At 43.7% G+C, this 12,976-nt stretch overlaps 1 pseudogene; it reads left to right on the plus strand.

Moving 5' to 3' along the window:
* The window catches only part of LOC135506227 (ryanodine receptor 3-like), a 250,423-nt pseudogene that overhangs the window by 133,402 nt on the left and 104,045 nt on the right, over positions 1 to 12,976 (plus strand).

The following is a 12,976-nucleotide window of genomic DNA, read 5'->3' on the forward strand; positions in this document are numbered from 1 at the left end:
GAGAGGGCTTCTATAATGTGCTTATGAGGTGGGTGAGGAGTTCATTGGTTGGTGGATGAGTGGTCTTTATAAGGAACAGGATGTTGACGCACTTGGAAAATAAGTATTTTATTGAAATCTATTATTATGCTGATAACTGATTGGTTGATTGGTTGATTGACTGACTGTTTAATTGATTGATATATTGATTGATTGGTTGGTTGATATATTGATTGATTGGTTGATATATTAATTGATTGATGGATTGATTGGATTGGTTGATATATTGATATATTGATTGGTTGATATATTGATTGGTTGATATATTGATTGGTTGATATATTGATTGATTGATTTATTGATTGGTTGATATATTGATTGATTGATATATTGATATATTCGTTGGTTGATATATTGATTGATTGATTTATTGATTGATTGATATATTGATATATTGGTTGGTTGATATATTGATTGATTGGTTGATGTACCTACCACCAGCATCCACCTGGAGACAGCGAAGGAGGCTCGTCTGATGATGAACAACGAGTTTATTATCCCTGTGACTGATGAGACGCGCTCCATCAAGCTGTTCCCTGACGAGTCCAAGAGACACTCTCTACCCGGTGTAGGCCTCAGCACCTCGCTGAAACCACGCCTCAACTTCTCCCCTCTCTCCTTCATCACCACCGAGAAACAGCAGCACCTCTACAGGTCAGGGTTTTACCTCTTTCACGTTTTGTCAAAGCTGTAAAGCTTTTAGACTTCGAATGAGATACTATTTGAAATCATTTAAAATGCTTCACCTGGACTTGATTGAGATTTCCTGGTTAAATGGACCAATAGAATAGTCACAAAATTGTAAACTCCACCCATCTTGCACTTTAGACAGGCTAGAGCAATCGGTTAAAGATCGGTTAAGTCGGTTAAAGTCGGTTAAAGATTTCAAATAGTCGGTTAAAGATTTCAAATAGTCGGTTAAAGATTTCATATAGTCGGTTAAAGATTTCAAATAGTCGGTTAAAGATTTTAAATAGTCAGTTAAAGATTTCAAATAGTCGGTTAAAGATTTTAAATAGTCGGTTAAAGATTTCAAATAGTTGGTTAAAGATTTCAAATAGTCGGTTAAAAATGTAAAATAGTCAGTTAAAGATTTAAAATAATCAGTTAAAGATGTCAAAACGTGAAATGTTTATAGTATGTTTATAGTATTTTTATTATGTTATATCTATGGCTACGACAAATGCACTATAAAACACATGATTATTATATGATTCTTCCAGCCCCCAGATCCCCCTGGGCATCCTGAAGGAGAAGGCCATCAGTATGCTGACTGAGGCGGTGCAGGGAGGAGGCAGTCACATCAGAGACCCAGTAGGGGGCAGTGTGGAGTACCAGTTTGTCCCCATCCTCAAGCTGATCGGGACCCTGCTCATCATGGGGGTACTCACCAGCGAGGAGGTGATGTTTAGTCCTGTCTGTGAAGATCAGTTGGTATGATGTGTGAGCGTGGCGCTAGCAAAGCCAAGGTTGTTTTCATTAGGAATGAAACAAAAGGAAACGGACTGGAACACTTCTGCTTCAGTATGCTCTAATGAACACAACCCAGGGTTGTGGATTTCATTCCTGCTGGGGTGACATGGACAAAAAATGTATGTACTGCCTATACTGGAAGTAGCTTTGGATAAATATAGTGTCGGCTAAATAGCATATACAGGTAACTACCAAAATAAAGGAAACACCAACATCAAGTTTCTTAATAGGGTGTTGGGCCACCACGAACCAGAACAGCTTTAATACACCTTGTCATAGATCCTACAAGTGTCTGGATCTCTATTGGAGGGATATGACACCATTCTTCCACTAGAAATTCCATCATTTGGTGTTTTGTTGTTGGTGGCGGAAAACACTGTCTGAGGCATCGCTCCAGTGCCTCCCGTAAATGTTCAATTTTTTATTTTTTTTATTTTACCTTTATTTAACCAGGCAAGTCAGTTAAGAACAAATTCTTATTTTCAATGACGGCCTGGGAACAGTGGGTTAACTGCCTGTTCAGTGGCAGAACGACAGATTTGTACCTTGTCAAGCTCGGGGGTTTGAACTTGCAACCTTCCGGTTACTAGTCCAACACTCAAACCACTAGGCTACCCTGCCGCCCAATTGGGCTGAGATCTGGTGACTAAGACGGCCATTGCCATTGCTTACGTCATTTTCATGCTCATCAAACTCGTCGTTGGCCACTCGTGCCCTGTGGATGGGGGTATTGTCATCCTATGGGGGCATAGCCATGGTAGCCAAAATAATGGCCTGCAGCAATTTTATACATGACCCTAAGCATGATGGGATGTTAATTCCTTAATTAACTCAGGAACCACACCTGTGTGGAAGCACCTACTTTCAATATACTGTATCCCTCATTTATTACTCAAGTGTTTCCTTTATTTTGACAGTTATCTTTATTTGCATTAAATATGTGGCATGGTTTTTCATGTACTAGGTGAGGCTGATCCTGCTTCTCATCGATCCCAACGTGTTCGGGGATCCAGAAGATGAGGAGGCGAAGGTGGAGGAGGTAGAGGCAGCAGCAGGAGGAGGAGAGAAGGAGGAAGTGAGCAGCAACGAGGTGAAGGCCGTGGAGGCTGGTGAGGAGGAGACCAAGGAGGTCAAAATGTCTGTGAAGGGACTGCTGGAGAAGACACTGCCTGAGTCTGTCAAACGACAGGTAGGAGAGAGAGCCCACCCCCGCATACACACACACCCACACACATACACACACCCTCAGTGTCTCACACACTGGCAGAGTTGAAGCACCAGGTGTTCAGTCCCAGCTAAATGGACTGTTGATTGATGCCAAATAGTAAATTGGTTGACTACTCAATCACATTACATTTACCAGCAAAACGATAATCAGCAAAAACATCACATGTTTTTGATCAGATTAAACAACTTGTTTAACACTATAACATAATTGGTACATCACATCACATGTAACACTGTATATGCAATACTGACAGAAATATCCCTCTCTACTAGGTAGTGCTAACTTAATCTCTCTTTGTTGGAATTAAAGACCAATTCACAACTCAATTCAGAATTGAGCCCAACCCTGTTGTGTACTGTACTGCACTGTACCGTCTGTGATCAAACATGATCTAACTCTCTACTAGATGTGTGAGCTGCTGCACTACTTCTGTGACTGTGAGTTGAAGCAGCGTATCGAGGCCATCGTGTCCTTCTCAGACAGCTTCGTGTCCAAGCTGCAGTACAACCAGAAGTTCAGGTACAACGAGTTGATGTTGGCCCTCAACATGTCTGCTGCCGTCACCGCCAAGAAGACCAAGGAGTTCAGATCCCCTCCTCAGGAGCAGGTACTGTTTTAGTCGTTATTGTCATCATGTTGTTACTTTAGCAGAAAACTCTATTAAACCTTCATGGAACCGTCTTTCTGTCCCCGCTGTGCCTGGGACTTGAGTAGAGGAACATTACTCAGCATAGAGAGAGAGAGAGAGAGAACACCTCACACACACACACACACACACACACACACACACACACACACGCTCCTGAGCGCACACACACACACACACACACACACACACACACACACACACACACACACACACACACACACACGCTCCTGAGCACACACACACACACCACACACATGGTTAAGGTTAGGGATAAGGATAAGGATAGGGTTATTAATGGTTAAGGTAAGGGTTAAGGTTTGGGATAGGGTTATGAATAGTTAAGGTTAGGGATAGGGTTATGAATGGTTAAGGTAAGGGTTAAGGTTTGGGATAGGGTTATGAATGGTTAAGGTTAGGGATAGGGTTATGAATGGTTAAGGTTAGGGATAGGGTTATGAATGGTTAAGGTAAGGGTTAAGGTTAGGGATAGGGTTATGAATGGTTAAGGTTAGGGATAGGGTTTTGAATGGTTAAGGTTAGGGATAGGGTTTTGAATGGTTAGGTTGGGGATAGGGTTATGAATGGTTAAGGTTAGGGATAGGGTTTTGAATGGTTAGGTTGGGGATAGGGTTATGAATGGTTAAGGTTTGGGATAGGGTTATGAATGGTTAAGGTTTGGGATAGGGTTATGAATGGTTAAGGTTAGGGATAGGGTTATGAATGGTTAAGGTAAGGGTTAAGGTTTGGGATAGGGTTATGAATAGTTAAGGTTTGGGATAGGGTTATGAATGGTTAAGGTTTGAGATAGGGTTATGAATGGTTAAGGTTAGGGATAGGGTTATGAATGGTTAAGGTTAGGGATAGGGTTATGAATGGTTAAGGTTAGGGATAGGGTTATGCATGGTTAAGGTTAGGGATAGGGTTATGAATGGTTAAGGTAAGGGTTAAGGTTAGGGATAGGGTTATGAATGGTTAAGGTTTGGATAGGGTTATGAATGGTTAAGGTTTGAGATAGGGTTATGAATGGTTAAGGTTTGGGATAGGGTTATGAATGGTTAAGGTTAGGGATAGGGTTATGAATGGTTAAGGTTGGGGATAGGGGTTATGAATGGTTAATGTAAGGGTTAAGGTTTGGGATAGGGTTATGAATGGTTAAGGTTGGGGATAGGGTTATGAATGGTTAAGGTTAGGGATAGGGTTATGAATGGTTAAGGTAAGGGTTAAGGTTTGGGATAGGGTTATGAATGGTTAAGGTAAGGGTTAAGGTTTGGGATAGGGTTATGAATGGTTAAGGTTAGGGATAGGGTTATGAATGGTTAAGGTTAGGGATAGGGTTATGAATGGTTAAGGTTGGGGATAGGGGTTATGAATGGTTAATGTAAGGGTTAAGGTTTGGGATAGGGTTATGAATGGTTAAGGTTGGGGATAGGGTTATGAATGGTTAAGGTTTGGGATAGGGTTATGAATGGTTAAGGTTTGGGATAGGGTTATGAATGGTTAAGGTTTGGGATAGGGTTATGAATGGTTAAGGTTAGGGATAGGGTTATGAATGGTTAAGGTAAGGGTTAAGGTTTGGGATAGGGTTATGAATAGTTAAGGTTTGGGATAGGGTTATGAATGGTTAAGGTTTGAGATAGGGTTATGAATGGTTAAGGTTAGGGATAGGGTTATGAATGGTTAAGGTTAGGGATAGGGTTATGAATGGTTGTTAGGGATAGGGTTATGCATGGTTAAGGTTAGGGATAGGGTTATGAATGGTTAAGGTAAGGGTTAAGGTTAGGGATAGGGTTATGAATGGTTAAGGTTTGGATAGGGTTATGAATGGTTAAGGTTTGAGATAGGGTTATGAATGGTTAAGGTTTGGGATAGGGTTATGAATGGTTAAGGTTAGGGATAGGGTTATGAATGGTTAAGGTTGGGGATAGGGGTTATGAATGGTTAATGTAAGGGTTAAGGTTTGGGATAGGGTTATGAATGGTTAAGGTTGGGGATAGGGTTATGAATGGTTAAGGTTAGGGATAGGGTTATGAATGGTTAAGGTAAGGGTTAAGGTTTGGGATAGGGTTATGAATGGTTAATGTAAGGGTTAAGGTTTGGGATAGGGTTATGAATGGTTAAGGTTAGGGATAGGGTTATGAATGGTTAAGGTTGGGGATAGGGTTATGAATGGTTAAGGTTGGGGATAGGGGTTATGAATGGTTAATGTAAGGGTTAAGGTTTGGGATAGGGTTATGAATGGTTAAGGTTGGGGATAGGGTTATGAATGGTTAAGGTTTGGGATAGGGTTATGAATGGTTAAGGTTTGGGATAGGGTTATGAATGGTTAAGGTTTGGGATAGGGTTATGAATGGTTAAGGTAAGGGTTAAGATAGGGTTATGAATGGTTAAGGTTAGAGTTAATTTTTGAGGTAGGGTTTTTAAACAAGTGCCTAGCACTGGGATTGAACATGCAACACTGAAGCTGGGGCTCACTGCCACTGGGTTTTCCTACATGTCTGACACACACAATACTCACATCACTAATCACGTCACTAATCACATCACGAATCACAAAGACCTCTTTACTTCTCACCGTATTTTATTAAGAAGCAGTAGTGCCAAAGATAAAATCAAAACATTGGCCCTCATCCGGCAGGACGGGACTCAATTGAATTTATAGTGAATGTCTTTTATAGTTTGCATGTGCCTCTCCACATACAGCTAGCTGCCGTTTGGTCCAATGGCCATATTACCGTAGGGTGCCTCCTGGTAAATGGCTTTCCTCACCGTAGGATGGCAATATATCCCCTTGTAGTATGCTCTGTGAATGTTGTCCCCAAGCTAGAGGTGGGAAAACCATCCATACTCCTCTTCATGGATCAAACAGACGTGATGTCATAGAGAATCTCCTGGCCAGTCTGACTCACAGTAATGATGCTGTGCTGTAGGGAATATCTCTCTCTCTCTCTCTCCCTCTCTGTATCTCTCCCTCTCTCCCTCTCTCTCTCTCTCTCTCCCTTTCTGTATCTCTCCCTCTCCCTCTCTGTCTCTCTCTCACTCACGAACACACCTCCCTCCATCCATATAGATCAACATCCTGTTGAACTTTGCTGCTGGGGAGGACTGTCCCTGTCCTGAAGAGATTCAGGAAGACCTCTACAGCTTCCATGATGAGCTGAGACTGCACTGTGGTACGATATCCACGCAGACACACACACACGGACAGTTAAAAGACAAATCCTACCTTGAGATGCAGGAGCGTACAGTAACTCGCAGATCTTCCATTGATGTTAAAATCAATACATCATTTCAGTTATTAGATCAAAAGTTCATCCCAAATGTGCAATGTTTCCTTGCAGGACATGAGGACTCTTGTGACAGGTTGCCTCCCACTGGGCACACACTGGTTCAACTCAATGTTGTTTCCACGTCATTTCAATGAAATTACATTGAACCAACGTGGAATAAACGTTGAATTGATGTCAGTACCAAGTGGGATGTGTATTGATCATATAGGTTCACAGTTCAGTAGTGATTATATATGTTAAAATGTAATTATAAACTCTTTACCTGAAAGTACCACATCAACCTCTATGTTCTCCCAGTCCTGCCCTTCATATTTCTCCTCGGTCCCTGCAGGCATCCCGGTGGACGAGGAGGAGGAGGAAGAGGACACGTCTATAAAGGGTCGTCTGCTGGCCATGCTCTATAAGATCAAGGGACCGCCCAAGAAACTAGAGGAGGAACCTGCAGAGCAGGAACAAGCTGCTCCCAGTAAGAGACTGCCAGGGTTGGCGTTAGTGCAGTTTTCAGATCAGTCAATTCAGGCTGCTCCCAGTAAGAGACTGCCAGGGTTGGCGTTAGTGCAGTTTTCAGATCAGTCAATTCAGGCTGCTCCCAGTAGGAGACTTCCAGGGTTGGCGTTAGTGCAGTTTTCAGATCAGTCAATTCAGTCTGCTCCCAGTAAGAGACTCCCAGGGTTGGCGTTAGTGCAGTTTTCAGATCAGTCAATTCAGTGTGCTCCCAGTAAGAGACTCCCAGGGTTGGCGTTAGTGCAGTTTTCAGATCAGTCAATTCAGGCTGCTCCCAGTAGGAGACTGTCTAGGAAAAAGCATGTTTCCCACTTGTCATTGCCCTTCAGAAATGTTCATCAAAGGGTAGGAAAAGAGGGAACATCTCTTTTATCTCTCTGTCTGAAGATGATACGTTAACATTAATTTACGTGATATATGTTCATCAGACAGACATTTAAAACACCCTTGTTGAGTTGAGTTGAGTTTATTTTTAATTTTACAGGGACAGTGCACATTAATCAACGTTTCAGTAAAAGTGCCGGTTTTAGCCAGCCGGCTAATTTTCAACCGCTGTCCCTGGGCAGGTTATTAAAAACAATTACAATATAGACAATAGCAACATAGAACAAGCAAGACATAGCAACATAGGACAAGCAAGACGTAGCATACAGACAGAGCAACATAGAGCAAAAAGCAGCAAGACAAAATTCATAAAAGCAACAAAGTGTTTCCACACCTCACAAGCTACAGACAACAGACAACATGGAAAGCGGCAACACACAGCTAGGGACCATGTTCACAAATCTGTCACTTACCTGATCGTCTGGCAGGACTGAGTTGAATTGCAAAGGTGGGCGCTATTGGTTCACACTGCAATACTGAAGAGTTACCTACTTATAGTCATGATAAGATCCCTGTCGGTTTTAAGTGTTAAACCTCATATTGACCTCAGTGATGTAAGCCGATATCCTTATTCTGTAACACATCAAATCAAACTTTATTTCTCACCGAATCCAACGTGTGGACCTTAACGTGAACTGCTTTCTTACAAGCCCTTAATCAGGCCCTCAATCAACAGTGCAGTTCAAGAGACATCTGTAACTTGTGTATGGTTCCTCCCCAACAACACAAAGGTCTACAACAAAAGCCCAGTCTGTTCTCTGCAGCTCACTAACACAACTCCACGGCACCACTCCAGAGGTTTACGCCAGAGGAAACTTCCTCTCTCTGGTATTTAGCTGAACGCAAAACCCTCCTTAGAAGTCAGGCAGCTAAGTGTTTTTGGACGGCCTCAATTCTGAACCAGGTGGAGACAGATTGTACTCTGTGTGTGTGTGTGTGTGTGTGTGTGTGTGTGTGTGTGTGTGTGTGTGTGTGTGTGTGTGTGTGTGTGTGTGTGTGAGCTCTGTGACTCCCGGGGTGGGGTTTTGGCTATCAACCAGCTTTCATTTACTATGTCAGACCCTCTAAAACAACACATTTCACTGGACCTATCCCGTGTATGTGGCAGAATACATATATTTATATATATACTTAAAAAAAAAACATTATTTTTTTAACGGAAATGTAATGTACATAAGTACAAGTAGTTTACTTGGGAAGAGATTGTTCAGTTTGTCTCCCCAGTACCCACTTTATCGGAGGTTTGATGGGCAAATCACATGTTGTGCACCATACTGATATAACGTCCAATATCTGTTGAGGGAGACTTCTAATAAGGGAGGTACTTAACATTCTTGTCTAGTCCAGCATCATTGACTTAATTAGAAAACGTTTAGGGGAAGTTTTATAGAGTTAATGAGAAAAAGAGAAAGGGAACGTTTCGCATGACGATGAAGGAGGAATTCAGGGTGTTTAGGAAGTCTATATTAGGAGAGAGGGAGGTAGGAGAGGGGATAGGAGATGTGGGGAGAGGGGATGTAGGGGAGGTGGGGAGAGGAGATGTTGGGAGAGGAGAGGAGAGGTAGGGGAGGTGGGGAGAGGAGAGGTAGGGGAGGTGGGGAGAGGAGAGGTAGGGGAGGTGGGGAGAGGAGATGTTGGGAGAGGAGAGGGGTGAGGAAGTGGGGAGAGGAGAGGAGAGGTAGGGAGAGGAGAGGTAGGGGAGGTGGGGAGAGGAGAGGTAGGGGAGGTGGGGAGAGGAGAGGTTGGGGAGGTGGGGAGAGGAGATGTTGGGGAGAGGAGAGGTAGGGGAGGTGGGGAGAGGGAGGTAGGGGAGGTGGGGAGAGGAGATGTTGGGAGAGGAGAGGGGTGAGGAAGTGGGGAGGGAGAGGAGAGGTAGGGAGAGGAGAGGTAGGGGAGGTGGGGAGAGGAGAGGTAGGGGAGGTGGGGAGAGGAGAGGTTGGGGAGGTGGGGAGAGGAGATGTTGGGGAGAGGAGAGGTAGGGGAGGTAGGGAGAGGTAGGGAGAGGAGAGGAGAGGTGAGGAGAGGAGAATAAAGGAAAGTGGAATAGAAGAAAGAGCAGCAGAGTGTGTGTGTTATAGAGGGTATGGGTTTGTATGTGTGTATGCATGTGTGCGTGTATGCATGCATGTGTTTATGTATGTGTGTTCGTGTGTGTGTTTATGTATGTGTGTGCGTGCGTGCGTGTGTGTGTTTATGTATGTGTGTATCTAGCCAAGCTGAAAGATCTTCCAGACCAGGACTAGCTGGGCTCAGGAGTAAACTGGATACATTTGCTGTGTTTTAATAAGTCAAGATATTAACAATATACGGGGCCGTAACTCACTTCAATCAATTCTACACATTTTAGCATGGGGTTGGTGAGACAAATGTGCAGTTTTACAGCTAATTTCCTGCAGTTCTACACATTTTGGCATGGGGTTGGAGAGACAAATGTGCAGTTTTACAGCTAATTTCCTGCAGTTCTACACATTTTGGCATGGGGTTGGTGAGACAAATGTGCAGTTTTACAGCTAATTTCCTGCAGTTCTATACATTTTGGCATGGGGTTGGTGAGACAAATGTGCAGTTTTACAGCTAATTTCCTGCAGTTCTACACATTTTGGCATGGGGTTGGAGAGACAAATGTGCAGTTTTACAGCTAATTTCCTGCAGTTCTACACATTTTGGCATGGGGTTGGTGAGACAAATGTGCAGTTTTACAGCTAATTTCCTGCAGTTCTATACATTTTGGCATGGGGTTGGAGAGACAAATGTGCAGTTTTACAACTCATTTCCTGCAGTTCTACACATTTTGGCATGGGGTTGGAGAGACAAATGTGCAGTTTTACAGCTAATTTCCTGCAGTTCTACACATTTTGGCATGGGGTTGGAGAGACAAATGTGCAGTTTCACAGCTAATATCCTGCAGTTCTACACATTTTGGCATGGGGTTGGAGAGACAAATGTGCAGTTTTACAGCTAATTTCCTGCAGTTCTACACATTTTGGCATGGGGTTGGAGAGACAAATGTGCAGTTTTACAGCTAATTTCCTGCAGTTCTACACATTTTGGCATGGGGTTGGAGAGACAAATGTGCAGTTTCACAGCTAATATCCTGCAGTTCTACACATTTTGGCATGGGGTTGGAGAGACAAATGTGCATGGGGTTGGAGAGACAAATGTGCAGTTTTACAGCTAATTTCCTGCAGTTCTACACGTTGCCATGACTTGCCTTGTTAATAGGATATCTGAGTGAGAGTGACTAACACAATCAATGGGGGCCCCCTGTAGGCCACGAGTACTACAAGTTTAGATAAATCACATCAAATGTTATTTGTCACATACGCTGAATACAACAGGTGTTGACCTTACAGTGAAATGCTTACTTACAAGCCCTTAACCAACAATGCTTTAATTTATTTAAGAAGTTTTAAGAAAAAAGTAACAATTATAAGTAAAAAATAAAAAGTAACAAATAATTAAACAGCAGCAGTAAAATAACAATAGTGAGGCTATATACAGGGGGGTACCGGTACAGAGTCAATGTGGAGGCTATATACAGGGGGGTACCGGTACAGAGTCAATGTGGAGGCTATATACAGGGGGGTACCGGTACAGAGTCAATGTGGAGACTATATACAGGGGGTACCAGTACAGAGTCAATGTGGAGGCTATATACAGGGGGTACCGGTACAGAGTCAATGTGGAGACTATATACAGGGGGTACCGGTACAGAGTCAATGTGGAGGCTATATACAGGGGGTACCGGTACAGAGTCAATGTGGAGACTATATACAGGGGGTACCAGTACAGAGTCAATGTGGAGGCTATATACAGGGGGTACCGGTACAGAGTCAATGTGGAGGCTATATACAGGGGGTACCGGTACAGAGTCAATGTGGAGGCTATATACAGGGGTACCGGTACAGAGTCAATGTGGAGGCTATATACAGGGGGTACCGGTACAGAGTCAATGTGGAGACTATATACAGGGGGTACCGGTACAGAGTCAATGTGGAGGCTATATACAGGGGGTACCGGTACAGAGTCAATGTGGAGACTATGTACAGGGGGGTACCGGTACAGAGTCAATGTGGAGACTATATACAGGTGGTACCGGTACAGAGTCAATGTGGAGGCTATATACAGGGGGTACCGGTACAGAGTCAATGTGGAGGCTATATACAGGGGGTACCGGTACAGAGTCAATGTGGAGGCTATATTCCGGGGTGTACCGGTACAGAGTCAATGTGGAGGCTATATACAGGGGGTACCGGTACAGAGTCAATGTGGAGGCTATATACAGGGGGTACCAGTACAGAGTCAATGTGGAGGCTATATACAGGGGGTACCGGTACAGAGTCAATGTGGAGGCTATATACAGGGGGTACCGGTACAGAGTCATTGTGGAGGCTATATACAGGGGGTACCGGTACAGAGTCAATGTGGAGGCTATATACAGGGGTACCAGTACAGAGTCAATGTGGAGGCTATATACAGGGGTACCGGTACAGAGTCAATGTGGAGGCTATATACAGGGGGTACCGGTACAGAGTCAATGTGGAGGTTATATACAGGGGTACCGGTACAGAGTCAATGTGGAGGCTATATACAGGGGGTGCCGGTACAGAGTCAATGTGGAGGCTATATACAGGGGGTACCGGTACAGAGTCAATGTGGAGGTTATATACAGGGGGTACCGGTACAGAGTCAATGTGGAGGCTATATACAGGGGGTACCGGTACAGAGTCAATGTGGAGGCTATATACAGAGTCAGAGTCAATGTGGAGGCTATATACAGGGGGTACCGGTACAGAGTCATTGTGGAGGCTATATACAGGGGGTACCGGTACAGAGTCAATGTGGAGGCTATATACAGGGGGTACCGGTACAGAGTCAATGTGGAGGCTATATACAGGGTGTACCGGTACAGAGTCAGTATGGAGGCTATATACAGGGGGTACCGGTACAGTGTCAATATGCGGGGGCACCAGGTAGTTGAGTTAATTGAGGTAATATATACATGTAGGTAGAGTTAAAGTTAAATATAGCCTGGTTAGCCTAGCCAGCTAACTTACCAATCTAAAAATGTCTCTCTGACAAGTGCTAATTGAGTGGCTGTCAGTAAGTGACATATAACAAGAGGAAAACAGCTTCTGTACCTTGTGTATTCTACTATTCTAACTCTCAACAGGAAGTTGAGACTCTGACCGAATTCCCCCCCCCCCCCCCCACACACACACACCAAAAAAGCAACTTTGTGAAACATCTACAGAGGTCCTCGGGGGTCCTCATTTGTAGCTACGACCCTCTAATATACTAACACACTGGAATCTCTCTCTCTCTCCTCTCTAGCCAATCTGAAGGAGTTGATCAGCCAGACCATGGCTAGCTGGGCTCAGGAGTTAACTGTTACTACTGTATGATTAAATA

The sequence above is a fragment of the Oncorhynchus masou genome, chromosome 19, assembly GCF_036934945.1.
Source record: "Oncorhynchus masou masou isolate Uvic2021 chromosome 19, UVic_Omas_1.1, whole genome shotgun sequence".
In the NCBI taxonomy this organism is placed as follows: Eukaryota; Metazoa; Chordata; class Actinopteri; order Salmoniformes; family Salmonidae; genus Oncorhynchus; species Oncorhynchus masou.